Source organism: Cyrtonyx montezumae, unplaced genomic scaffold, assembly GCF_038088225.1.
Source record: "Cyrtonyx montezumae isolate F1298 unplaced genomic scaffold, pur_monq_1.0 scaffold_0, whole genome shotgun sequence".
Classification (NCBI taxonomy): domain Eukaryota; kingdom Metazoa; phylum Chordata; class Aves; order Galliformes; family Odontophoridae; genus Cyrtonyx; species Cyrtonyx montezumae.
The window spans coordinates 12,532,046-12,558,309 of record NW_027071824.1 but is presented as its reverse complement, the minus strand read 5'-3'; positions in this window follow the sequence as shown (position 1 = coordinate 12,558,309).

Here is a 26,264-nt window from a genome sequence, read left to right as displayed (position 1 = left end):
CAAAGTTCAGAGCCATAGGACAGATGTCTTAAAGCATCCAATCTGCCTATGGTGATACAGAAATAACAGTAAGAACTGATGCCTCCCACATGCTTCTAGTGTCTGGTTTTCAGTGTTGCAGCTTGCAAAGCAGATGATGTGAAGTGTGTAATGGTGTAATGTGTAGGTTGGGGTCATTGCTAAAGGGGAGGGGTGATATAGTTCAGAAACTTTCTTCCTTAGTCTTGGCCCGAAGATGTGGATACAATTGCCTGTCTGACTTGGGTCATCTCCTTGCAGCAACATCTGTGTTTTTCCTCAGTGAGTTAATATTTTATTGCAGGAAGGCAGCATTATGTGGCAGAACTTTTCCTCACTACAATGCATTCATTGCTGTGCTGAGTTTTGTCACGCCTAATAACTGAGTTGATTCTGCCTTTCTTCAAAATACCAGTGGTCTGAAACAAGGAATTAGTTCAATATCTAGCAACAGAGCTAATATTAGCGCTTATCCCACTGACAGTGTGGAACCATTGCTTGACCTTTCCACTGCCAACAGCTTTTCCAGCTCATGGGTGACAGCCTCCCTTCTCTGTGCCACAAAATTATAGATACGTTCCTTTAGCGGGGAAAAGAAAGTATTAATTCCTAGTCATACCATGGAGCCAACTAAGATCAGCAACCTCAGCTGCAGCCACTGGAGAGAGGAAGGCTGCATTATTTTAGTAAAAAGTCTCTTTGACGGGTTGTTTTTAAAGGAGATAGATGACAATGAGGGAGCTGAAAGAGAAAGACTATCCATTAAAGAAGATCAAGCGTGACCTCAAGCAGAAGCCATTTTTTGGGGAAACTAACTGCTTTTTAGCTTTGATTAATTACTTGACGCCAGAAATTGGACATTTAACAGCACTAGGATTGCTGTGGGAATGAACTTACTGGGAGTCACTGAAGCAAAGCTAAAGGCTTAGAGTAATGACCAGACAAGCCAACTATTTGAGGTTTTTTGTATTTTCATGTCTGTGTGTGTGAAACCAGTGCTGTTGTGTGTCTGACAGCTTCTGAGTATGAAGCTTTTGTGCTCAGGATGGTACAGTACCAAAACCTACAGTATAAGATCACATTTAGGCACAGGCAGAAGTGCGTTGTGGTCATGTGTTTGAGTAGGAAGAGTACTCTGGGCTCAGTATATGTTGGACTAGATGAGCTTAGAAGCTTTTTCTCACCTTAATGATTCTATTAATCTATATTTGACAGCAAGAGAAAGAAAATGTGAGTGACTAATGGTTTTATAAGTAAACATTATATGCCACCGCCAACTGCTCTCCTCCAGCTGGGCATTGGTGTCCTGGCTCCTCCAGACAGGTTTGGGAATGCCCAAAAACATGCCTCCACCTTTCCTTGAAGGTTGAAAAGGCAAGCCAGGAAGCAGCTAATACTCATAGTTCTGTGTTCATATGTGTGATTTGGAGGCAAGACCAGTTATCAGCACCAAGAGACAGATGAAAAAAGAAAAAAGGGAGGGGCTCTGTGCTCTCAGTAAAGTGAGGAGACTTTTAAGATCCTTAAGTGTGGGAGGGAGGGAGTTAGGGATTAGACATGTGGGAAGGTGTTAATGGAGACATTTCTTACTGGTCTCATCCAGCATCTCTCAAGACTCATACCTCTGACTAGCAGGACTGTTGCATTTGTTGTTGCTGGATGATATGGATCACACATAGCTTTTTTCTTCTTTTTTTTCCTTTTCTTTTCTTTTTTTTCCAATTATTAGCAAACTCTCTCAGAAAAAAAAGAAACTGCCAGACTAATGAAACTAAAATTGCCAGGCTTTCATTTTATTGCATACTCTTTAGCAAAATCTGTGTCACTCTTTGTTGTTTTCCTTCTTGAAATAGCAAAATTTCTTGTTTGTTATGGAAAAGGTCTTGTCATTATTCCTGTGAAGTGTATAATTTCTGCCTAGTCATTTTACAAACTGTGTCAAGACAAGGTCAGTCCTCCCTAAGCCAGCAGTCCTGTAGATCCAACATTCACATGTTGTTGAAATGAATGGAAAAGCCCCTCCTGACTTATTTTGCTGATGAACTGAATAAATTAATAAACACAGAAAGTTGACTGTCTAAGTTAAAGAGCAGCAAATAAGACAATCTACAGTTTCCTTTTCTTTCAGTAGAGAAATCTGTATTTCCCTCAAGAGCCCTTTTTAAAGAGCTTCAAGCTAGAACTTGTGAGTCTGAAGTGCTATCAATTAATCACACGCTGATTTTCTCATGTAAGATGCCACAGCTCTCAGGACTGATGTTTGAAATCCTGGGCTGCTTTCACAGAAGCACCTGTCTGCCATTGTTTAATTTTTTCATCTTTTTTTTCCCCCTGTGTTTTCTAACGATAAATCAACCATCATTTGAATTATTACTCTGGCGTCAGTGTTACTGAAAGGAACATCTGAAAGGGAGGTGGGTATTGCTGAGAAGAAAGAGCTCATCTGTTTTTCACAGTCATAAGGATATATAATCAAAACAGAACCTCCTTTTAAGTTAAAACTCTGTTCCTGTAACAGACCCAACTACCTAGTTTAGGAAATGACTTTTATGTAAAAGCTTTTTCATTTGAAGAAAAATATTTGGGTTTAGTAAATAGAAGCACCTACTTGGTTTGAGGATCTTTGGCTTCAAGAGGACTTTGGGATTTGTTTGCCTTTTTCTTTTAATAGACTTCTATCAGATTTGGTCTTATTTAAAGCATATTTCAGGCAGTTCTGATGTACATATATTTCTGTATGCTTTGAGCTTGCATTATGTCTTTTCCTTTAAAGACTAATTATGTGCTGTCTCCTGACTGTACCAACAACTCTTTTTTCCAGGTCAGCATCTTGATGTTTTGTAAATGTGCAAAAACTGATTAAGAAAACTAAACAAGCCCCCAAAAAATTAAAAACAAAACAAACAAAAAAAACCCTCCCTTTTATAATATTAGGTGTTCACTAGAATTAAACAAAAATTAGTTGTAATGCAATTTTAATCTCTTGATTAACATGTAAAAACATGTGAGAAGTGTGCTGTGAATTATTTCTTTATACCATCAGACACATGACATTAGGACAGGAAGGTCATAACTTCAGACAGAGACACGCGGGACAGCGGGAGATTTCCACAGCTCATTTAAAATAAGTTCATAGTTTTCTGGCATCTCTAGACTTATGGGTCTTGTTGCTAAGGAAAAATGAAACTTGAAGACAAGAGAGGTTTGAAATCTGTTGCTGCTTTCTGTGCTTTTTGACTATTTCCTGCACTCCTGTGTGAGCTTCTGTTTTATTAACAATTTGCCTATCAAATTGTTATGCATCACACATCACTCTGCTGAAGAAGAAACATGCAGATCTGCACTTTTATTCAGAGTTGATTTTTGAAACTTTTTAGGCATTTCTTCATTATTAGTAACCCCTTCCTGGTCAGCCCATGTGTTCAACATGCTGTAAGTGCAACCATTGCAGTTTCTTCTTGGGGAGAAGGAAGAGAATGCTTCTGATAGTAAACACCTAACATGAGCCGTTTGCATTTGGTGTTTTCCAGGGGCCCTATATAATGTGCAGTTCAGCCTCTCTTTAAGTTGACATTGCTGGTGTAAACCGCAGCCACTGCTTGGACTTCTGTGTGGTGTGGGTTGGTGCTAAACACAATTAGCTGCAGTGTTCTCTTAAAATGCCAGGAAACGCCTGCCTACCTGTGGACTACCTGTTGCTTCTTTTCCTCAGTGGTAAGCCTGCAGCAGGAATTGGGAGAATTTAGGAAAAATAGCTGCTGCAGCCAAATCACTCCAAGGAGACAGATAAAAAGCCTTTTTTCATTTGAGAAAATTCTTGATGGGAAGCCACATCCATATGTATGCCACAGAAACAGTAACAGACCAGCATTAAAAAAAATAGCTAGGTAGTTGACATGGAGGTTCTCACTGAGGAGTGGGAGGCAAAAGTGAGAGCTATTTCACAGAAACACTGCTCCTACAGGCATGCACATCATATGCACAGGAGCTACCTTCTGTAAAAGCAAGGAAAAATTGCTGCTGGAAAGAAGCGCAGTTTGTGGGCATCTTGCATGCAAATACATCTGTGTGCACATCTGTGCTGGGATGCAGACAGAGATACAGATCATTAACATCTATTTTCTGAAGGTGATCCAAAGTATCAATCACCTGAATTACTGCAGTAAAACCTGTCTTATAATGAAACAAAAGTGAGACATGAAAATAAAGGTTACCTGTTTTAAAATGTTTATAGAAGATAAAGGTTTAACCACAAGTCTTTCATCAAATGGAAGACAGTAGGAAAAAAAAGTTTAGAAAATGCCCTTTGGCTGCTCTTTACTGTGTGGTGAAACCTCACAGTATCTCACCTCATATACTATATGGGCCCTAAAGGCAGCTGGAAATGTTTAGAAATATGTCTATTTTGGTACATGGCTGCCTCTCTATCTGTTATATCCAGCAGTGTTTCAGGGAAGAGAGATATTGCCTAAATGAAAAGCCCAGACCAAAGTGTGAGATGGTAAATGGCGCTCGAGGGTATACAGCAGTCTAAACGGTGCCCTCTGTTAAAAGAATCAGCCACCTGACTGCTCATTAGTTAGCAGTAAATAATGAGAAATAGCTTGAGGCAGGAGCTCAGAAGTGCAGATGTCCCAAAATATTCACCCAGTCTGTGGTGTCATGAGATCTGTAGTGTCATAAGGTAAAATACACTTAATCCCTCTTTTGAGTGAAGTAGAGCATTTTACAGTCCTTGTGGAGTCTAGTAATTTTCTGTAATCTTTTCAGTGAGGATATCAAAAAAGGAAAAGCAAGGTCCATGATATTGGGCAATGACTGCGTGCTTTCCTTTTTCTTGTTGCACTGCACACCAAGAAGGCATTTACCAATTGGTGATCACCCCTGGAAATTCCCTAATCAGAATGCTTTCTCTCCTCCTTCAACAGGTGATGCAGTTTGAATTAGCATGATGCCAAAGATGAATTAGTCAGAAAGCTCACAGTGTTTTAGTGGGAAAAACCAACATCTCAAACCAGAATTACCCTGAAAGGGGAGCAGAATTGGAGCAGAGTGGGTGGGCACTGGAAAGGCTGTGGGAAAAGCTCAGTCATATTTAACAGCAGTGGTGCCACTGTGAAGGTCTTCAGAAATATAATTAAAAAAAAAAAAAGTCATATCCATTTTTTTAAAAGCTTGTATCTTTTTCTGTTAAGGTATTTTTAAACTGTAGAGATCCCTTAGAGAGTTCCCCAATAAGGCTGTTTTCTTTGCTAAATTCTAAGCTGCTTTATATTTTGGGTACTATCTGTGATCAGAAGTCAGTGTTCATAGTCCATATCTAGCTGAGTACAGCAACCTCTGCTCTGGTGAGTAGGACATGCATTGTGTCTTGATCTCATTTGTCTTCTCTATGTCTGCTTGACCCTTTGGCAACAGAATAGAGTGCAGCCTCAGGTTCCAGTAGATCTCACCCTCTCTCCTACCAGGTGTCATCTCCTGTCATCCCCTTGCTAGAGCTCACAGCAGTAACTGTACTGGTGTCCCTTTGATGTGCCCAGACAGACAGCCTGGGGAAGGCATGCAGCCAGGTCAGGCGTCTCTGTGCAGAAGGATAGATACCCCAGGCAGACTCTGACGCCATGGTTGTTACATGCTTCTCAGAATTATTCATTTCTGTAATCGCTGCCTGTGGGTTCACTGGTTGAAAGCCCTGCATTTTCTTCTATGCCCCATTCACAGTAGGATTCTTGCCTCCTTGCACTAGTTTTCCTATGCTTGTAGCCTATTTACTGTACTTTGGATGCTCATTGTCTTAACACACCAACATGAAGTATGTCAAATCCTCTTTGCTGAAAATTTTGAACGTTTTTTTTCTCCAGTCTGAAACTTTAAACAGGAATTGCTTGGAGGCTACCTAAACCCTGTCACCATGAGAATGCATGCAGAAAGGAGGACTGATGCTATTGCTGAGGGTACTAAGCCAAGAAGGGTTAAACCCACTTGTGTACCATGCTGGACTGGATCAAGGCCTCTCTTGCTCTTGGCTCCTTCTCCTCTGCTGATGCTGTCTTGGGTCCCACACATGTTCAAGAGATGTCTGCCTGGGAGTCCTGGGAGTAAATGGAATTGCCACTAACTGGCTTCTGAATGGCACCAGAGGAGAGAAGACTGCCACATGGCTGTTTCATTGATTTTATTCTGTGAGATAATTTATCTAGCAGTTTTTATGATCATTAAGCTTTCATGTCCTTAGTTTCTCTGTCATATATTCACACATAAAGAAATTTAAAAAGAAAATGCAAATAGGAAGAGAAGAAGGAAATACAACCTCAGTAAACTCTCCATAAAATCCACAAATTAAGGGCAAGTACAACATGAAAGCATATTAGTCAGAGAGCTATAAATTTCAGCAAATTGATTGTCAAAGATAATCAGAAACATACTATAATATATAATAAGTTGAAATAAATACCGTGAACCAACCTCAGGCTGTAAATGTTTAAGATTAGTCCTTCATGCCATATATACCTGAGGTACAAATAAGGAAAGAAGGAAGGCTTAAAAGAAAAAATATATATAAATGAAGGAAAAAAGGTTTGTGTCTTGAAAACGTGGACTGAAATGGAAATGTAGCCCTCTGAGTTACACTCAGCAATTGACTGCAAGCCACTAAATAGCTTGAAAGATTTTCATGGCAGAGACATATGTACCACTTGGCAGTGACCAGCCTCTTTCTGGAGCTGAATCCACAGAGAAGCCATGTGCGTCAGTCCTCAAAGAACGTATCCTAATCACTAAGTTGAAGTGAGAAATGTAGAGGGTGGCTGTGATGGGATGTTTGCCTTCAGCAGCTGGTATGACTTGACTGTGATATGGCTGTGGCCATGTCCCAGACGTGGGTACCCCTGACCACCTGCAGCATGTTTGAGGCATTCAGTTAAGGATGATCACTGTCCCAAGACTGGAGATCTCCTGGAGCCAGCTCACAGTTTGCAGTGATGCCCAGAACCTGCTAAATGCTGTTGTTCTGAAGTTTCCCATCTCCTGTCAGGTTTCTGTGTGCTGTCTGTTAAAACAAAATGCTTATTTTAACTTTCAAAGTCAGCATATGGACCTACTAGCCTAAAGCTAGCAAGAGCCTGTATTTAATCAAGTAGCGTACAATCGTTTCTATTTGTAATCTGAAATGATCTGACTAGGATTGCCAGTGCTTAGGCTAGAAGCCAGTTTATTCTTTATTTAGTATATATTCAATACCAGTTGCCTAGGGTACCTTCCTGTCTGTATTATTAATGTAATATAGGCCTATGGTTTCCAGTATCATTGACGTGGAATTTCTTTTCTCAGATCCTTAACATTCTGAATATAATCCTCCAGTGGGAAGCTCATTAAAAGTCATGACACTGGGCCTTCTGTTTGCAATCTTTTTGCTTAAAACAAGGAAAGTGTGATGCCATAACTCCCACGTGACCTTTGAGCCAGGGTTTCCGCATTACTGAGGACACTTCTGGCTCAGCCAGCAATTCATTACACCACATGGGAGAGGTAGTGACCAGGTTAGACATGGCCCTGGGCAGACTGGTCTAGTGGTTGGCAACCCTGCCAATGGCATGGGGTTGGAGCTTGATGACTTTTAAGATCCCTTCCAACCTAAGCCATTCAGGGATTCTATGAATCATACTGACAACTGGTGCAGATTGTTGGCAGTAGGATGGTGCAAACTCTGGAGGTGCCAGCCCTGGAGCCACGTGGAAGTCTCCCAGCCAGCCTGCCTGAAACCGTGGCAGTTCACTGATACTGTCAATGCCATGGTGATGAACAAACGGAAATCTGCTGCCATAAAGGACATCACTTGAGCTGACTACAGGCACAACATTTCCTAACACCTACCTGAAAATGTTAGGTGGTTTTCATTCACATGGAGCCCATGTTGCATGTTGTTTCCTTCTGTCAGTAACTTTTAGCAAAGTTCTTCAGCTGAAGATAGACTTCAGAAGTGCCCTGAAGCTGCCTGAAACCTGATACTTCCTTCCTGGCAGGATTAGAGTCACACTGTCAATAGCATGTCAGTGCATAATGGAAGTGGTGGTGTTTACAAAATTAACAAATGGACTTCAAGTTAAACACGGGGCAATTTGTGAGACAGCGTTGACCAGTCTCCTGAGATTACTTACAGGTGAATTTTCTGTTATTCTTTCTGGATTGACTTATTCTAACATCATGTCATTTTTAATTGCTTTTCTTGGGAAAATATGCTCACAAATCCATCCTGTTAGCCTTCTTAGTATGCTCTCGGTGTCAACCTTTTCCCAATGCTGCATTCACCAAATCACTAGTTTTACTCTCTTCAAACCAGTTACTCTGGTTGGTGATACAAGATTGTATTATGCCTCTGGTATGTGTCATATTGTAAGAGGCCCTGGGCTTGCATGTGGGAGCCCCACCAGCACTGAGACTAAATGCCACAGGCCTGTTTGTATAATATCCACAAATATGTCTGCAAGTATGTTTACATGGATTTCAAGAAGTTGATTGTTCAGCAGATTGCTGAACAATCCCAGCACTCACACCAAAGATGCTCGCATTTTCGTCTTGCTGTTGAGGTACAGAGCCCCTTATGTATGTGTATTGGAAGGAGTCTTCCCTCTGCAGACCATCATCACAAACCATTTGGGATGTTGTGGATGAAGCATGTTAAAAACATGATATTTTTAACAGCTATCGTGGACTGAAAGTACATCAGTGGTTTCAACATGTAAAAAACATGGAGCTAGAAGAGAAGGCAGCGTAGTATCCAGAACTGAAATTAATACTGTTAATTTTCACCATGCTAACATGATTCTTAGAGCAGGATCGCAGAATGTGTATGACAGTTACTTTGAAAGAAAGAAAAATTTTTGCTGCCCTGGTTTTATGAGAAAGAAACTACACTAATGTGTTGTTTTGGTTCTGCAATGTTTATCACTTTCCTTTCAATCTATACTATTAAATTTAAAAAGCTGATCTATCAGCATGTAATGTTTCTACAAAACACGATGTAGTGTCTAGAAAACTGAACTGTCAGACATGCTTGTCATGTACACATATTTTGTTATTAAATGTGTTTGGGCATGAGTATTGGCAGGACTTCTTCACAACTATCCTGAACTTTTCTTGACACCTTTTATGGCACGTAATGTATCTGCAACTCAGGGCTTGGTAAGCCCTTAACTCTTCAATTATGAGTCTAGAAACTCCCTTCCTAATTATTGCTCTATAAGCAACATGACCTAATTCTCATGCCAAAGCCCAGAAATTCATGCTGCAGGTGCTTTGTTTGGCTTTGTTTGGCTGCCTTTTGATAATTTTTGCTTTTCACGGTGCCAGGAGTGTAGTCTGTGCTCTGCATTCTTGTGTCAGGACAATCCTTGAGTGGTTTGCAGTCACTTGCTGGCTGACAGGACTGATATTAAGCATCTGTCACTTTCTGTTGTTTCTTTTCCTCTGGCAAAGAATAGTGTTAGTTCTCACTTGCTTGGACTATGTTTAACCAGATTTCCTCCTGCAAAGGGTTAGAGTTTGCAATTGCTGTTTGTGTAGCAGTAAGTGATGCCAGAAACCTTTTCATTTAAAGTGGACTTCTGTAAGCACTGAAGAAAATAAAAGAACAAGACTTATATAGCTACATGCTACATGAATCCCCTTCCACCCTTACAAGTAAGCTGAATTGGAAGCTGGCTCAGCATCTTACCAAAGGCCGCAGAGGATAACAGCACTGGGGAATGAAAGAACCCCATGAATCCATAGCCCTCATGCAATCACTTTGAAAGCATCATTTCCTTTTATTGGGCCAGTTTTAAAGGAAACAGTGTACCAGGGAATTCTGCTTTCTTCATATGGCCCGAGGGAGAAAATCAGGAAAAAAGATGATCTGATGATTTAATTAATTTAATAAAATAGGTATTACCTACAAAGTTGGTTTTTTGTTGAATTTTACAGAGACCATAAATCACCCTTGCATTTTATTAAAAATTAACAACATGCGAAGGTACAATATTCTTCAAAAGCCTAGAAGGCACTTCCACCTTTGTAAAGTACTCTCTATTCATGCCTTTATACATACACACAATTTTGTATGTATCTACAAACGTGTTGTAAGCATGAGTATATCCAAACAAAGCTATTTTGCTTTCTTGGACTCTAAACTGAGATTAAGTACTTCCTTGGTAAGTACATTTCAAATCTACTCAGCAGTGTGTATAAAGCTTACTAAAAAAAGCTTGCTATACCTTTTTGATTGTGGAGCTGCTAACACAACCCTGTCAGCCCACAGCATCCTTTCAGAGCACACACAAATGGCGCAAGGTGTTAAGAGATGCAGGCCACGAGGCCAAGAAATTTAATGATGGATTTATTATTGAAAAGTGTATGCATTTTTCTGAAATGCTAACCAAACTTTAAGGCCCTCTTGGAAATGCTGTTTAACGAACAGAGTTCAACACTGAAATAGTCCATGCAGCATCTAGAGAGAATTCTGATGGACCCTTCTTGGATAACAAGTTGCGAGTAAGTCCTAAATCAAGTTTAACTTTTCTCTCTGTGTAAATAACAAGCATCTAAACTGTGTAGATATTCTCTGTGTTCATACACGGGAAGAGAGAGAGCTTAAACTTCATCTAATTTCCAGACCCAAACAAATTCGAACTTTTGGATCAGTTCATACTTGGATTTAAATTTAGTAATTTGGATTGATTTCTAAAACCATATTATTTTTGCAATAGAAGCTTGTTTATGGCTGCATTTTTTCAGGCTTTAGTGCTGATAAAATCTGATAAAACTTTCTGAATTTCAAGATCAGCACCACCTGGAATCTTGTTTAAAAAAAGGAAAGTATTTTCCTACCTCTTCCCATGCAACTGAGTAATTACTTTAACTCTGATGTCTTTGTGTTAAATGGCATTGCTTCAAACTCTGTGCATGTCAAACAGGAGAAAGCTGGAAGAGTTTGAAAGGTTATCGTCATTTCTCTTAGAATTCCTGTGTTCTGAAACCCTTCAGAGATGACTGCCTACTGCAAATCACTGTTTGACAGCTTCACTCAACTTCAAGGCTCGTCAGTTCACAGGGCAATCTGACAGCTCTTAGGCAATAAAGTAAACAAGGGATTTGGAGCATCAGAGGAGGAATGCTTAAATTATTCCTAATATTTCTCCTATTCATAACATGTCACCAAGTGGGTGAAATTATGAAGGCAGCAAATTTCAGCTTCTTATGCATCCCAGCTGGTGTTCACAGGGTGAGCAAAGGCTTTGGAGAACACTGGCAACTGGTTTCCATGAGGCATCGTCCAGATTCATTCCAATGACTTTATTCCTGCTTATAACAGGAGGCATTGTTCTGATGGCTGGATTTCCAGGTACTTTCTGTATTAGTTTCACTTAAAAGGCAATTCGACTTCGGTGGGAACAGTGCAGTTGTACTTTAAGACTGAATATGACCACACTGTGGTTTTTCTGTGTAATAATGTTGTTAAAGGATCCTTCTCCCAAAGGAGGCAGGAAACCTGCAGACCAGACACTTTGGTTGCACAAACACTCTCATGCAGAACTCCAGTGGTGCAGGAACCTGCTGAGGGCTGATCACTGCGTGAATCCAACCGCTTCAGTACCTGTTTATGGGCTCACAACATATCAGCACGAGAACTAGCAGGTACGTTTCCTGAAGCCCTGCCTTTGAGGGAATTACCTGAAAACCCATAGAAAATCTTGTTGCCACAGAACGCTGAACCTCAATTGTCATAATCTGGCTATATTAATTGATCTTTTTTTTTAATCATCCCATTTAGGCTCTGTATTCTCATCAGGGAATAATTTGTTCATATGTATAATGTATGTTTGTATAGGTGTAGGTATATATAACACCTCAGTTTTGCTGTTCTAATAAAGAATGGCTTAAAACAAAATGTAGAAAATCTTTGCTAATTTTTAGACTACTGTGACTGTTCCTTGTGCATTTATTTTGAGAATTCCTGCTGCTAACACACCTAGAGCTGACCCCTTTGTTAACTGTGTGGCATGCTCATAACAATAAATTACCTGTTGTCATTATTGAAAATGACTAATGGTCTGCTACCCATTTCAGGACATCATTTAAAAGTCATTTTTCTAAAAGAAGAACTATATTCCCTTTTGATGTAGTGGTTATTTTTCGTTATTTTTTATTTTTCTTTCTTCTTTTTTTAAAATATTTCCATTAATGGTTGCTATACTACATTATTATGAGAATTATTATTAGAAAAACTAAGACTTCCTAATTACAGCAGTTGTTACATAGCAAAACTGCAATTATAGCTAAATCACCTTTTGAATCTTTTCCTAATAAGGACACCTAACTGGATATCCAACTCTCAGAAATATCTTTAGCTCTGTTCTAAAAGAATCTACCCTAATGAAGACAGGCTGTAACATTTAGGAAGAATGTTAAAGATCTTCATTTTCTGTAGTATTACAACTCCATTAATTCACACGTTAAACTGAACTCTGAACAAATGTGCTTCAGCAGTTACTCGTGTGCTCACTAAAAGATTAAAGGCTCTGAACCACATGAAGAAAGCAAATCTTTATAGATTGCTAGCTAATGACTGTTTTCTTTGCCATTGAAATCAGTGAATTGAATTGTAACGGACTGGATTGACTCCACATATGGAAATTACAAAGAAAAAATCATTTTATAACAGATGAAAATTTTCATTATTTTATAATTCCGCTGTGCACTTCAAAATGTTGACCTATATAGAGTGTGTTTGAAACTCCGATTGGTCTTTTAAAGCATAATATTGCTTGTTTATGTATCTACTCTGTACTTCCTATGAGCAGTTTACTAGTTTCTGAAAACACAGTTGATTTGATGCCACATGTATGTGCCACGGTATAAAAGCAGCTTATGCTGCTCCAAAGCAGTGTAGAATACTTGGGATCTTCAGTGCCCAGGGGGTTTAAACAGTCGGTCAAGGACCCACACTAAATTCATCGTGATAGATGTGCAAGTAGAAGTTGATTAGAGGACTTAAACTGCAGGCGGGTGTTCTTGAGGCTTGCTCAGTCTAAGCTGCATTCTCAGATTTACATCTCTTGCTGATTCTGCCATGACAAACTCAGACACATCATAGCCACTCAGACAAACGGGCAGGAGGGCAAATAAAGTTTCCCCGGCTGAAACTGCTATTACTGTGCAAAGCTAGACAGAGAGTGATTGGAGCTAATCACTGAGACACGAACAGACAGGACTAGCTTGTCATAATAAGAAGCTATCAAATCACAGCTCTGTTAAACTTTTCAATGCTTTATCATGAGCAGCTGTCAAACTCTTGTAATTTCATGATTAATACGCTCAGAGAGATTTCCTCCTTTATTCTGTTGCCAGGGGCGTTTTTTTGTTGGTTTTTTTAACTGAAAGTGGGATTGGTAATATTTATTTAAAGTGAGCTTTGACTCTGTGTGAGTACGTATCCAAATGTGTAAAAAAGCACCAAGAGGAGGAAATAGTTCTAGGCACTGGCTTCATGCAGGGGAGGGAACCTCTCCATGTGTCCTTCGTTTTGTAGTGCCCCTGGGCTGGTGAAGAAGTAGGGCTGAAAGCACTGTTAAAGACTTGAGTTAAGGTAGATCAGTGTAACTCAGTGCCTGAGGTGTCTCTCCAAACATCAGTGAATAATGCCACTGTAAAGAACTGTGGCAGAAAAAAAGAGTGAAAATGAGTTATCACTGATTTGTATATGGCTGAACTTGGGGGTGACAGAGATCATTTAATTACTGCAAACTCTTTCAGTGTTTTAATGTGAAGGCTTTTACTTGGAACAGCTGTGGCTGCTGATGATGCAGTGTTACAAATCACATGAATCGAGCTAGTTGCAACAAGATAGCATTAAATTCCTTAATACTGTGGCCGTAGAGAAACCTATGGGCTGTTTCCGAGAGGCACCGGTTGTCTCAGGGCTGAGAAACATTGAATAAGGCTGCATGGAAAATCTCTGGCTTTTATGTCTGCATCCTTTGCTTAAACTGAAAATAGCATCCTCAAAAAGCAGCAGGTATTACAGGCTGTAACAACCACAGGGCTGCACCTTGCCTCAGTGTGCTCCTGCCTGGACAGGATTTCTGTCTTTTGGGAGATATTTCAGATCAGGCTGTGGTCTGGGACTTTCTGCTCTTGTGGCTCCGTGGATTTGGTTGCTTAAAACTGTTGGTGTTTGCTTTACGTTCTATCATTTGTTATTATTCAAATAATAATTTTTAAACTTTTGAAGGAAACTACTGCCAAAGACTACTTCTTTTGGAGTTTCCAAAACATTTTCTGAGGAGGACTCCTTCATGACAATATAATTAAGCTAGAAAACATGACAGCTTGTTGTCTCAGGGTTATTATTTTATGCCTAAGGTGGCAGCATAGGGATGAGGCTTGAAGGGCGAGTGGCTTTAATCACCCAGTAAGTGCAATAATCCCCTTGATATGCACTGTCTGGAGAGACTTAGCAAAAAGGAATTTAGGAGCAGTATTAAAAGGAACAGACAAACTGGTGAATGCACATGAACGTTAACGTAGTTCTAGCATCACTGACAGATACTCAAAAATCTATTTGAGTCAAATTTTTCTCATTTAAGATACCCTGAAGGAATGTTTTTTAATGATAAGCAAAATCTTGGAAGCAAATATTTACTTGTACTTTTTCTTTTCCTTTAATATTTGTCTTAAATACTTATAAATCCTTATGGATTTTATACCAGATGAGTTTATGTGTGCAGTAGAGATGGATAAAAAATTTCATGGCAAACAACGATATGGTGATGCTGCTGCACGCACCTCCATGGCAGGAAAGTCCTCTAGGAAAAGCCATTGTGTGGTGTTCTACAAACCTAGGTGCTTTTGCCTAGTGCACTGCTCTCAAGGGAAGCAGTTCTTTGGAAGGAGAATGCCTTTGTACTTTGTGTAAAGTTCAGTGGTGCATTCCCCACATTTGTTTCAGCTATCAGAGCTGGGAATTAAAACAGTGCATTAGATGCTGGATTGACAAGCCAGTTAGTTGATGAATTGATCTACAAAAATATTTTGGTTAACATTAAAGCAAGGGTATAAAACATTTCACATGAAATATTTTATGGAAGACATATTTTTTTTCCCCAGAAATGTAAGTATGCAAATTTTTAAATGCTTAGTGGCATATTAGCACCAAACTTTATGGAAAAATTGAGTGCCAACATAAATGCTGAGAACTTGTTTTTCATGTTTACGGGTTTGAAAATGTTAGCTTTTCTTCTCTTTGCCTCATGTGCACTAATGTACTCAAATAATAACCAAAATATAAATATGAGAGATGAAAATATTTGCTATGACTCAAATAGAATGGCTCTATGCTGCATAGAAAAGAGTATTCTGCTGAATTTGAACTTAGGTGATGTTTGATAGCTTTGTTCCGTGTACAGAAAAGCTTTACCCTTTATTTGAAGCAGTATTCTAATTTCCATTTGGAAAATCAAAGTTCTCCCGTCTGTTTGGCCAACTACACATGAGCTGAACAATATGAATCCCTCCTTCCTGTTGTGGATGCACGGAGGGGTTGTAGATATTTGGTTTTGTTAAAGAAGAGGAGTAGAACATGTAAACCTGAAAATTAAAACTGATGGCAAATGGACTTTGTGTTTTGTTTTGTGTTTCAAGAAAACTTATGGTTGTGAAGTATAGTGGGAATGTCGTCACTGGTTCCCCTCAAAGGAAAAAAGTCCTTGTAATAAACAGAAAATGTATTCTCTGAGTGATACTTGAAATATTATATTTAAGAAAAAAAATCTCCAAAGAAAGGGTTAAAAAGAAATCTGCTAAAGTTTCCCTAGGGACAGCATAGTCCCGTTTTTAAAAAAGTCATTGTTATGGTAGTAATAGGATATGCCTTAATCTTGTTCTTAAGTCTTATTTTCTTTACTGCAGGTTGAGATAGTTTTTCTCCACTGCGTTCCATGCAGTTGTTCTGGAAAGGAATGGCAAAGCTGTGCAAGGCTTCACGATGAAAAAGCTTCTTCCTGTAAAGGCAAGACCCTGCCAAAATAAATAGGGACTTCAGCAAACAGTACAGATGGTCATTTCTTTTAAGTGCATGTGTATGTTTTATGTATTATGAATATACATGCATAGAGTATATACGTATGTTCATGAGTTTATATGAATTTGTGTACATAATAATATTTCTAAAAATATGAGTTCTGGAGACTATGTAATCAGTGCAAGCATTCCAGGAAACTGCACTCAGCCTGCCCACAGTTTTTTATTGTAGAATCTAGAGATGAAGACTAACGTGCTGGGATACAAAAGCTTATTTCTTAATAATGATAAAGTTACTGAAAGTAATGTAAGCTATTGATGCCTGAAGGAGCCAGATGAAAATAGCATGGTCTAGTGATTAGAAGGTTTTAATAGGAAATAATACTTTTCTTGTCACCAGGCTGTGTTGGCAGAATGAGTGCAGCAGCTGGAACGCATATGCAGAGTGTTTACTGGAGCAACTCTTACACTTTCAGACAGAAGGAAATCCTGTGTAGGATTGGAAAGTGCAGAGAGTTGTCACCAGGGAATAGGCTGTCTGTGTGTCTCCATGAAATAAAAGCTGTGCGGACCACAGACCCTGCAGTGGGCACTTCCTGCCCCATTTTCCGCAGCAGTTCAAGATCGCTTTTCCTTTTTTCTTTTTTTTTTTTATACTGAAAGATATCAAATCTAGCGGTATTATCAATCGAAATACTGAGGAAGCTCAGGATTTACTTTGTATCAAACTTCAAAAATCTTATTAAGGGCTTTTTTGTTGATGCTATATATTTTTGTTCAGCAAAAGCGAAACCTGGAAATGTTGCCATCTCTCAGGTCGTATAGATTGATCTTTCTAGGCTAATAAGACATCTGATATTACTTGAAGTCGGGCTGGGTGCTTTTTTCCCAAATCTGTGTAGGCTTCTAACTTCTGTGAATGCATTTAGAGGAGTAGCACGCCGCAGCAAATGAAAGCAGCCGGCAGAAGGGGCGTCTGATTGTTTGCTGATGTTATGGCGATGGCCGGTATTTACTAATGAATAGGAAAACACTTTCATTATCCAAATAAGTTAAAAAATCTTAAATTAATGATGTGTTTATGTGACAGATTTGTGGGAGGGATTTCAAATATAATCACCATCAGTCTGACTGCAGCCAAAATAAATTTTATGAAAAGTAAAACAAACTGTTGCGCAGACAAAGTAGGCCTTTGGGGGCTCATGCAATAATCTGTGTTTTCTTATTTAGCTGTGTATAATATTTCTGTTCATTTCTCATCCAGATAGAATCTCGGTGTGTATAACATTGCTGTTAAAGCTTGGGAGAGTCAACATATGCCACTTGTCATGGAGGGAAAAAAGAAATGGGAGAAGGAAACGCATATTTAATTTTATTTTATTTTTTCAAATATACAAGCCGTGCCCAGGTAACCATGTCAGGCATGGAACAATTGCAGAGGTTAGCACTGAACATAAGAGCTTTAATTCCAGAATGGTGACTTCTCACAGAAATATGTGACCACATTGAGGTGTACATTCTGAAAACCCAGATGCTGCTGTCACTACCAATAAAGCTGTTATGAACTTCCAGCTTTTGGTGAAGTTATTGCATATGCTCTTTCCTTTACTGAATGGAAACGTCAAATATAATCAGATGTAAAAGGAAGGCTGGGCCCTTACCCACACAGGAGTGTGTAAACAGTGCTTAGGCAGGAGCAAAGCAGTCGGTAGCCCCACTTAGCCACAGTAAGTTTGGGTACTGGTGAATTCTGGGAATGCTTAGGCGGGCTGATGTGGTGGAGACTACTGAACACAACAGCAGGCTTCCAGCAGACTTGCTCCATTAACTGGTAATATGGACAAGGAAAATCCTACATTTCTACTTGGTGTTACAGTAAAAATACAAGGGTAATTTTTGATTGTTTTCTTGACATTGTTCTGCAAGTATGCTTTAATGATTTTTTGTCTTTGAAAGGACTTTTGAGTTGAGCTGTAGGCATGTCACAATCTTTCATTCACAAGTTCAAATGCACTACATACAGCTGCCAAAAAAAATCTGCTTATGTATCATTGTCCAGCTTCCCTGTTCTCATTATTGGTTTCCAGTTAGTGCAATGGGAATATGTGGCTGTCATTCAAATAGATGAAAATCTTTGGCATTGAAAATATATCCAGTGGTGTCTGTTTTTTAAAGGAAATACGCCCCTTCCTACAATTGCTTGGTTTCTTGATCAGATAAAGCCTATCTTGTGCTAACGTTTAAATAAAATGCACTGCATTCTGACCCAACAATAACAAATTCAAATCCACTCATTGCAAAATATCATAAGCTCTTAAAATATATTCAGACAGTGTGATGATATTAATAGGGAGGCAGATATCAGGTTTCAGCCGACAAAGCAAACCACACAGTGGAAAATGAGAAGCAATACGTTTACTGACTTCAGAATAAAATGGAAGACAGAAGCCCCACCAGAAATCATACCTAAAGTCTAATGCCATACATTTATACAGGGACCTGTACTGGAGTATCTCGAGGATGCTTCACAGAGAAAGGCATTTTTGTCTTATCTCCACATCTAGGTGGTTGAGGTAAAGAGGTTAAGCAATGTGGACTCAGATTAAAAAAAAACAAAACCATTTTTTCCAAGGTATGTGTCAACTGAGTCTCTATGAGAAATAAGGTAGTATCACAATAGTTGCCAGTTCGTCTGTCCATGACATGATCTGCACCAGAGGGGACGATGCATGACTCTTTCTAAATCTCAATGAGAAAGTCATACGAGTACAAATAATGTAATTAAGCTGCTTTAAAGACTATAAAAATAGGAAGAGAAATATAAATAGAGGGTAAATTTTATGATTGTTCAGATACTAGGGACCCTGCTTGCATGCAACTTGAGACAGAGCCCAGGTGGACAGCCAAAGCACTATCTGCAGAGAGGTTCAGTCTGCCTCTCATACCATAGAGTCTTTTATTTAGTATAACAAACAAAATTGTGTTGTCTGTCTGACAGATGGGTGTGTTCTTGTTCTCCTTGTCCACCAGAGCACATACAGAAGCTAGTACCCAGGAGCTGAACCTGGGAACAGTACTTGTTCAAGCTCTTCCAGCATGTTACCTGACACTATCACATATGTAGGACCATGCAATGAGACCTCCATTGGAGAAGGAAAAATCCTGAATACAGAACTGTTAAAAAGGCTTCTCACTAATGCAGTGGACTTTAATTTTCTCTGCCTGATGATGATCAGCAGATGTTTTGCATGGCTATCTTCATTTGTATGGAGAATACTCAGGGTTTTATTAAATGAAGATCCTCCTAACAGAAGGTAAACCTGTCTTTATTTCCATGTCAAATTCAAAAGTTTTCATAATAAGTAAGTATTACAAACATCCAGAAATGCCTGTTTCCTATAGTCTCTATTCTAGGATTATCAATAATTATATATTATGAACTTACAAGGCTTAAGTACTCGTACATTCACTATACTTGCATGTTCATGATAGGTCTTGGGCCAACTTGCAGAAATAATGGGAGGAGAATCACAGACATCCTAAATACTGAGGAATGTCTGGTTCAGCTTTGATAACATAGACAACATTGATGCAGTGAGTTGATTTATATACTAGTTCATTCATTAGTAAATTATTTGTTCAAAAGCCAAAATATTTCCAAAAGTGTTTAAGCTTATTTAGCTCTTGGCTTCTGTGGGTTATCAGAATGTTGTCTTCATCTGCTTTGTTGAACAACTAGAAAGATGATGTTCCTGGGAGCGTCTAGGATCCAGTGAAGACTATAAAATCCAAATGCCCAAATATTTATCACAGAAATAGATTCTAAAACAGATTTCACTTTTGGCATTGCTGTGCACCTGTGACCCCATGAAGGAAGGAGTTAGAAAACTTTGTGGGCAAGTTGTCCTTGTGTCTTGAATTCTTTCTGTTAATTGATTTAAGTGCTGCTGCTATTATGTAAACAGGAATTGAAACACAGGTTGTCTAAATGCATTGCATTTGAAAAATTGAATGAATTTGGTTCACTGTCAGTGATTAAATAGCTGTGTTGCTTGATATTGAACAACTGTGCACAGTTGAACCATGGGTTTTCTTCTGAGCTATTCCAGGTTGCACTGTATAATGTTATTCTGTTAATGCAGAGATTCAGTATTTGTGTACGTGCTCTTTCTTCATTGCAGTAGAATAAAGTAAGTACTGCTGATGGGTCATGAATGTCACAACATCTCTGCTTCTAACCAAAACCATCTCTACAGCACTATGTATTGCACCACAGAGGCAAAGCAGTTGTTCTGACATTGCTGGGGCTGGCTGTCTGGATGAGGGAGTTTTGTGGCCACAAGATGCTTGACGTTCTCTGTCTTAGCTGATAAGGAAAATGCACCTTCAGGTGTCTGAAGATGCACCAGCCAGTAATGATTATATGAGCAGACTTTGCACACCTTACCAAGTTGTTAGTGGCACAGAGCACTCAGGACTGTTCATCTCTGGTTAATGAAATATTTACTGTTCATCACTGCTTAAGGTTTCCTAAGTTGTTAACATGTTTGTATTTCAACACATGTGCCTAGGAATAAGCAAACAGAAGTGCCAACTTCTACACCAACTCTCTTATTCTTCCACGCACCCTTTGTTGTTGAAAGGAATAAATAATACTTTATTTTACTGAGGTGAGATGCAGACTAAGCATTAGTGAGTTTTTACAGGTATTAGTGAATGGCATATCTTTAATCATGCTTACTAAATGAAAGAGCTATATGAGAAGCTGTAAATTTGTATCAAAATAAAAAAAAATGAGTGATACACTAATCAATATTAAATTAGAATTTTAGAAACTGTGTATCTTTTTTCTACTAGAATTAACAAACTGTCTTATATTTTTGCTACATATTTAATGTCTACTGAAGAGTTAAATGGCAAAAATAATTTCATTTTATATCAGCTCAATTACTACTCTTCAGGCATTTACAAGATCCTGCCTATTTTGTTGGAAATATTAGTAGTCCTTTCATTAATGCTGTAAGAAAAAAGTTGCAGAACATGTGTTCAGAGGCATAATTTTTGATGTATGGTTCCAGATGTGAGTAAGGAAGCTGTATTGTATGTTCTGAGGTTTTCCTATTGAGCATTTCTGAAATTTCTGAAATGAGCACTGAGTAGGTCTAAAAGAAGCAGTATGGGGTGCATGAGAGATGTTTTTGACACAATAGGGTCAGAGAAGTTAAAGACACGTTCTTTGCTGGCAATTTTGGCAGAAATACTAAAACAGAATGTGGGAACTGCAAACCTTATGACATTCAGTAAAATGTGAAAGGTTTCAGATCTGTAATATATGATTTGATGTCATGTATATGGGTTGGTAGCTTTTGCACAATATATAACAAATCTCAGTTTTTGTCTGAAGTTTAAAAAGATTTTCCCAGTGTAAATAACTCATGCCTAAAGTGCAGTGTGAATTTAAAACCTCCTACTGTCCAAGTGTAAAAAAGTTCATGTTGCAAATAATTCATTCTGAATGCTTAGTTATATGGCTCGATATAATGGTGCAAACCATTATGAGAAACAAACTTTTGGCACCAAAATGAGAGATTCATAAAGACTACTTGATTCTGTACAAAAGTAGGGAATCAATTACCCAGCAATGTCACTGGAACTTGATGTTCAGTCACAGTTCCCCTTAGCTGGGTCTTTTATTTGCTGCTCTTGTGTGGGCTGCAATAAATATAACACAACTAGATCTTTCTGCTTTTGCTAGTTGAGCTCCCCTGGCTTCCACCATTGGAATGCAGAATTGTATCTTGGGAGACAGCACCAGTGTATTTGAGAATCAGTTCAGAAAAAGATCTGCAAGCCTTTCTTTGTAACAGTATTTATATTGTACTCAACTGTGTTTGCTCTTAGGGGTGTGGGATGTTGTGATATGGTGAGTCCATTCTACTTAAGACACTCGTTTGACCAGCATAGGGACTCTCTGCAGTAGAGAAATAATCCAATCATGCATAAAGGCAAAAGCACCTATGAACAGCTGTACTGGATCTGGCCAAAGCTAGATCTGGGTCTGGAAGCAGACAGTGCAGGAAAGAGTGTAAGAATTAGGTAAACCCAGAGAAAATTCAGCTGCTATCATTTTAAGAATTATGTACCAGAGCTCAATGTGAAACCTTGTCAGAAGAGCAGTGATGAACTGATTGGGGCATCTGACCTATGAGAATAAGCTGAGAGAACTGACACTTTTCAGCCTGGAAAAGTACTGATTCCTTATCCCCTCTCCTGTTATACTTAGGTTAGTAACTAAATGCTGGCTTTGAGCGTGACTGTGATCTTCCATCCCCCCATCCTATCCCACCTTTCTCTATATTTATCCACTTCACTCCTCATCTGGTGTCATAAAGCTCCAGCTCTTTACCTCCCTACCATCATCTCTAAGTGATGTCTTTGCTATGTCTGTGTGGAGACTGTCCCTTGATCTCAGCTCTTCCTTGTTTTCTCATGAGAAGCTGCATATAGAAGTGCTGGGAACTTGTGTGCCTGCTAATCTGGGTGCCATCAATGCCTACCATTTTTATGCACTGTATCCTGCTTTTCTTTCTTCCACACTTAGATATGCCTTTTCCTTTTTCCATCCTTCCATTCTTAGCTTACCTATTCCAGGTCTCTCCACCACAGTCCTTTCATGTAGTCCAATGTTCCTCTGACCTTAAGTCTGTTTCCATAGTTTGCTAAAGCCTGTATCCACAATTTGCTCAAGCCTATATCCATATTCATCTCTGATGTACTTTTGTTTTCCTCTTTTTAGTATATCAAATTGTTTTTTGAACATATTTACAGTGGAGTATATATTTTTTTATCCATAACGTTGCGTGGTAATCAATTTACTATAAATCCTGTAGGTGAAAAAAAATGCTTCCTCTCATTTCTTTTATAGCTGCTGCCTAAGAGTTTGCATTGGCATCCCCAGGGTCTTGTGTCACAAGAAGGAACAAGTAATTGGCACATATTAACCTTTCTATTCCAGGCACAATTTAAAGTCTCTATCTTCCGTCAGTCATTTCTTTCCAATGCTGAAGAATCACAGACCATTGCTCCTCTCCCCTTCCAAATATCATTCCATGCTGTGGATCTTTCTTCTTGTTTTTCTCTGTCCTTCTTCTGCTCTGCTGATTTCTGAGATATGGGAACTGAAGGTGTGCACAACACACAATATACAGGCCAAGGGATTGAGCCACAGCTTAGTATTTTGTCACTGTATTGCTCTCTGTTTATTTCTTAGTCACTCCTAAAATTTCATTTACTTCTTTTGCCTGTATTGAGCAACACTATCTGATGGACATATCCACAAAAACTCCAGAATCATTTCCTGTGTTGTGGTGAGTAATCAACAGCCATGCATGTAGATGTTATTTCCTTCTGCTGTAGATTCATTTGCATTTATTCTTATTGAATGATAGCTGACATATTTTACCTGATGATTTTGCAATTCTTTGCAATCTTGATTTCACTGACTGAATATTTTGCTATCATCACCAAACCTCATAACTTGATTACTTATTTCTGAAGATCAGTCAGTAAGCGCAGGTTCCGGCTCATTTATTCTTTCAAATAATCTGTATAGATCTGCACTGCATCACTTCCATCTGCCAAAGGGACCTAGACTGACTTCCTGTTAAGCTAAATGTATGCAACTCTTCGCTAGCATTCCAAATAGGTTTTTACTGAGATGCATGATAAACAAGTCATACTTCCTGATCAGTACTTTCCCAAGCTCTTCATCCACCTCAAAAAAAAAACAAAACAACAAAAAAAACCAACAGTCATGTCTTGCATCTTGCTTGGATTGTACTGACTGAGATTCAAGTAGTAAAAGTTGCATGAGAGATAGCCGTTTGAGAATTTCTTGTTTGTGTTTCTTTAGTACTTCTGAGTGAATGTCACCTCCTCCTGACAATTTGTTTACATTTTAGTGATTTATTCTAAAACTTTTTCTTCTGATTTTTCAGTTTGAGACAGTTTTTCCAGTCTCTCCCTTGAAAAGAAAGAATCCTCAGTAAGTTTCTCTGTAATTAATTAGAATCAAGTAGCTATTTTTCTATAACACTTTCTTCTGCAATTCCTCCAACTAGACTGTGAACTTCTATCAACCCTAGAGACTCTCTGGCAGGCTTTCTGCTTGTGATGTTTTTGAGGATTTTTATTCTCTGTTTTCCTCCTTTAGAAAACTGTTTCTCAATGTAATTTTGTCTTTTCTTACGCTGCTTTCACTTCTGATTCACTTTAGTTTATAGTTTTCTATTTTTCTCCATTGTAAATGATTTTGAATCATACCTTTTCATTTCTAATATTCCACTGTACTCTGATGTTTAATTCTGACAATTTCTATTTTAGTTGCTTCAGAATCTTCAAATAGTCATATATGATTTGCTGAGCATGTTATGTCATCCATAGACATTTCTGTACCACTTGTATGTAACTTTTCTTTTTTTTTTTCATTCTCTAACCCACCAATTAAGTTTTCCTGGGATAGATTTTCAGTCTTTTTAAGTATGCCAAGAAGGTAGATAATGAGCACATCATGATAACTATTTTCAAGTAGCATTTTGAGTCAGAATCTCTGCTAGGTTCAGAAATTAATATCAATGGTCTCTTTACTTTTGGAAGTACTCTGACCAGTTTCCTCAAGAATTGCAGTGTCCAAAAGCATAGTTACTTCATTAAATGACTGTTGCTCACCTATGCCTGATTTCTGTGTTTTCTTCCTCTCAGATCACTCTGATCACGTTCAGCATGTCACCATCAACTTCTTGATGAATTTGTCCTTTTTTGTTTTACCAAGTTTCTGAGATGTCTTGTTGGAAGGGTTTAAACCCAAATGTCTTATGTCAGTCTTATAACATTTTTATGAAAGGAAGGAAATATTTACTAATACCTGTGGTCTTGTCACCGATTCGGTGTGCAGTTGAGATGTCATTGTTTCCTATCAGAGTAGTATTGATTCCTGACTTAGTGTTTTTCTTAAAGGTTAGCAACTTTTTATAACTTTTCCAGAAGATGATGAGTCATTCTAATATGTGCTCTTTCCACAGTCTTTCATTTAAAACTCCCCTGAAGCCTTTCTAACTTTAAATGCCTACACTGTGATTTTGTTTGGTGTAGAAAAAGACTTCACTCTATAGGTCTGTCCCACAAGTGTCCTGGTCTAATAATTAATGCTTTTCATTTTTAGTCCCTCTTTTCTGATCAGTCAGAAAGAAAGAGACTAGTTAACCAAAATGCTGTCTTATAGGACTTTCAAAGAACTATGTACCCATTGCTTAGGTCAGTGCATGTCTTCATTAAACATATATATGTCTCGATTGTTAGGGTGGAAGATGCTCTCTCCTGGGGTGTAGGAAGTTCCACCAGGAGAAAAGTATTAGCCTGAATTTTGCGTCTTGCACAACAGGTTTTTTCAGAGATATTTCTGTTATGTCCACAGAACAATGCACTTGTTAATGCAATCACACTATAAATTCCTTATAATTTATATGAATAAAGACAGATATCCAGAATAAATGTCACAGCTATCAGTGGTTCTGAGTACTCTCTGAGTTGGAAATAATTTTAGCCAAACAATCAAAAATAATGAGAAAACAGTGAGCTTGGGAAATATGTCTCTCAGTAACCTATATATTTAATAAAAATCTGTGAGTTCAGTATTTCACTGACTCTTCTAGCAGCTAATGAAGGCTGAATTAAACAATGAGCTGGTGTAGTCTATGTCATTATTCTAGGACTCATGTTCAGTAAATGACCAAAACCATCTACAAAATAATTTTTAAGGGAATGAGCAATATATTGGTGAATATTGTACTGAAGGAGAAATTGAGAATTCATTTCCAGGCTCAACCTGGCTTGCTGCTTCCTTGTAATAGGAGACCATTTCTACATCAGCAGCTTATAAATAATGTCTTCTCATTGAATGTGGAAAATATTGCACATGCTGTGTAATGTATATTTTAAATAAAAAAGTCTCTCTTGTTGGATTGGCAGCTTGAGGCTGCTCCATTAGCTCAACAGCAGAGCTGTGGGCCCCTTGGCCCCATCCCACCAAGTCTAGCTTAGCTAGGGAAGTTAATTTTGAATTTGGCATGGGCACAAATTTATTTAAGGCAATGTTTGTTAGGTTCTAGCTGGTGGATGGAAAATGTTGTATTTGG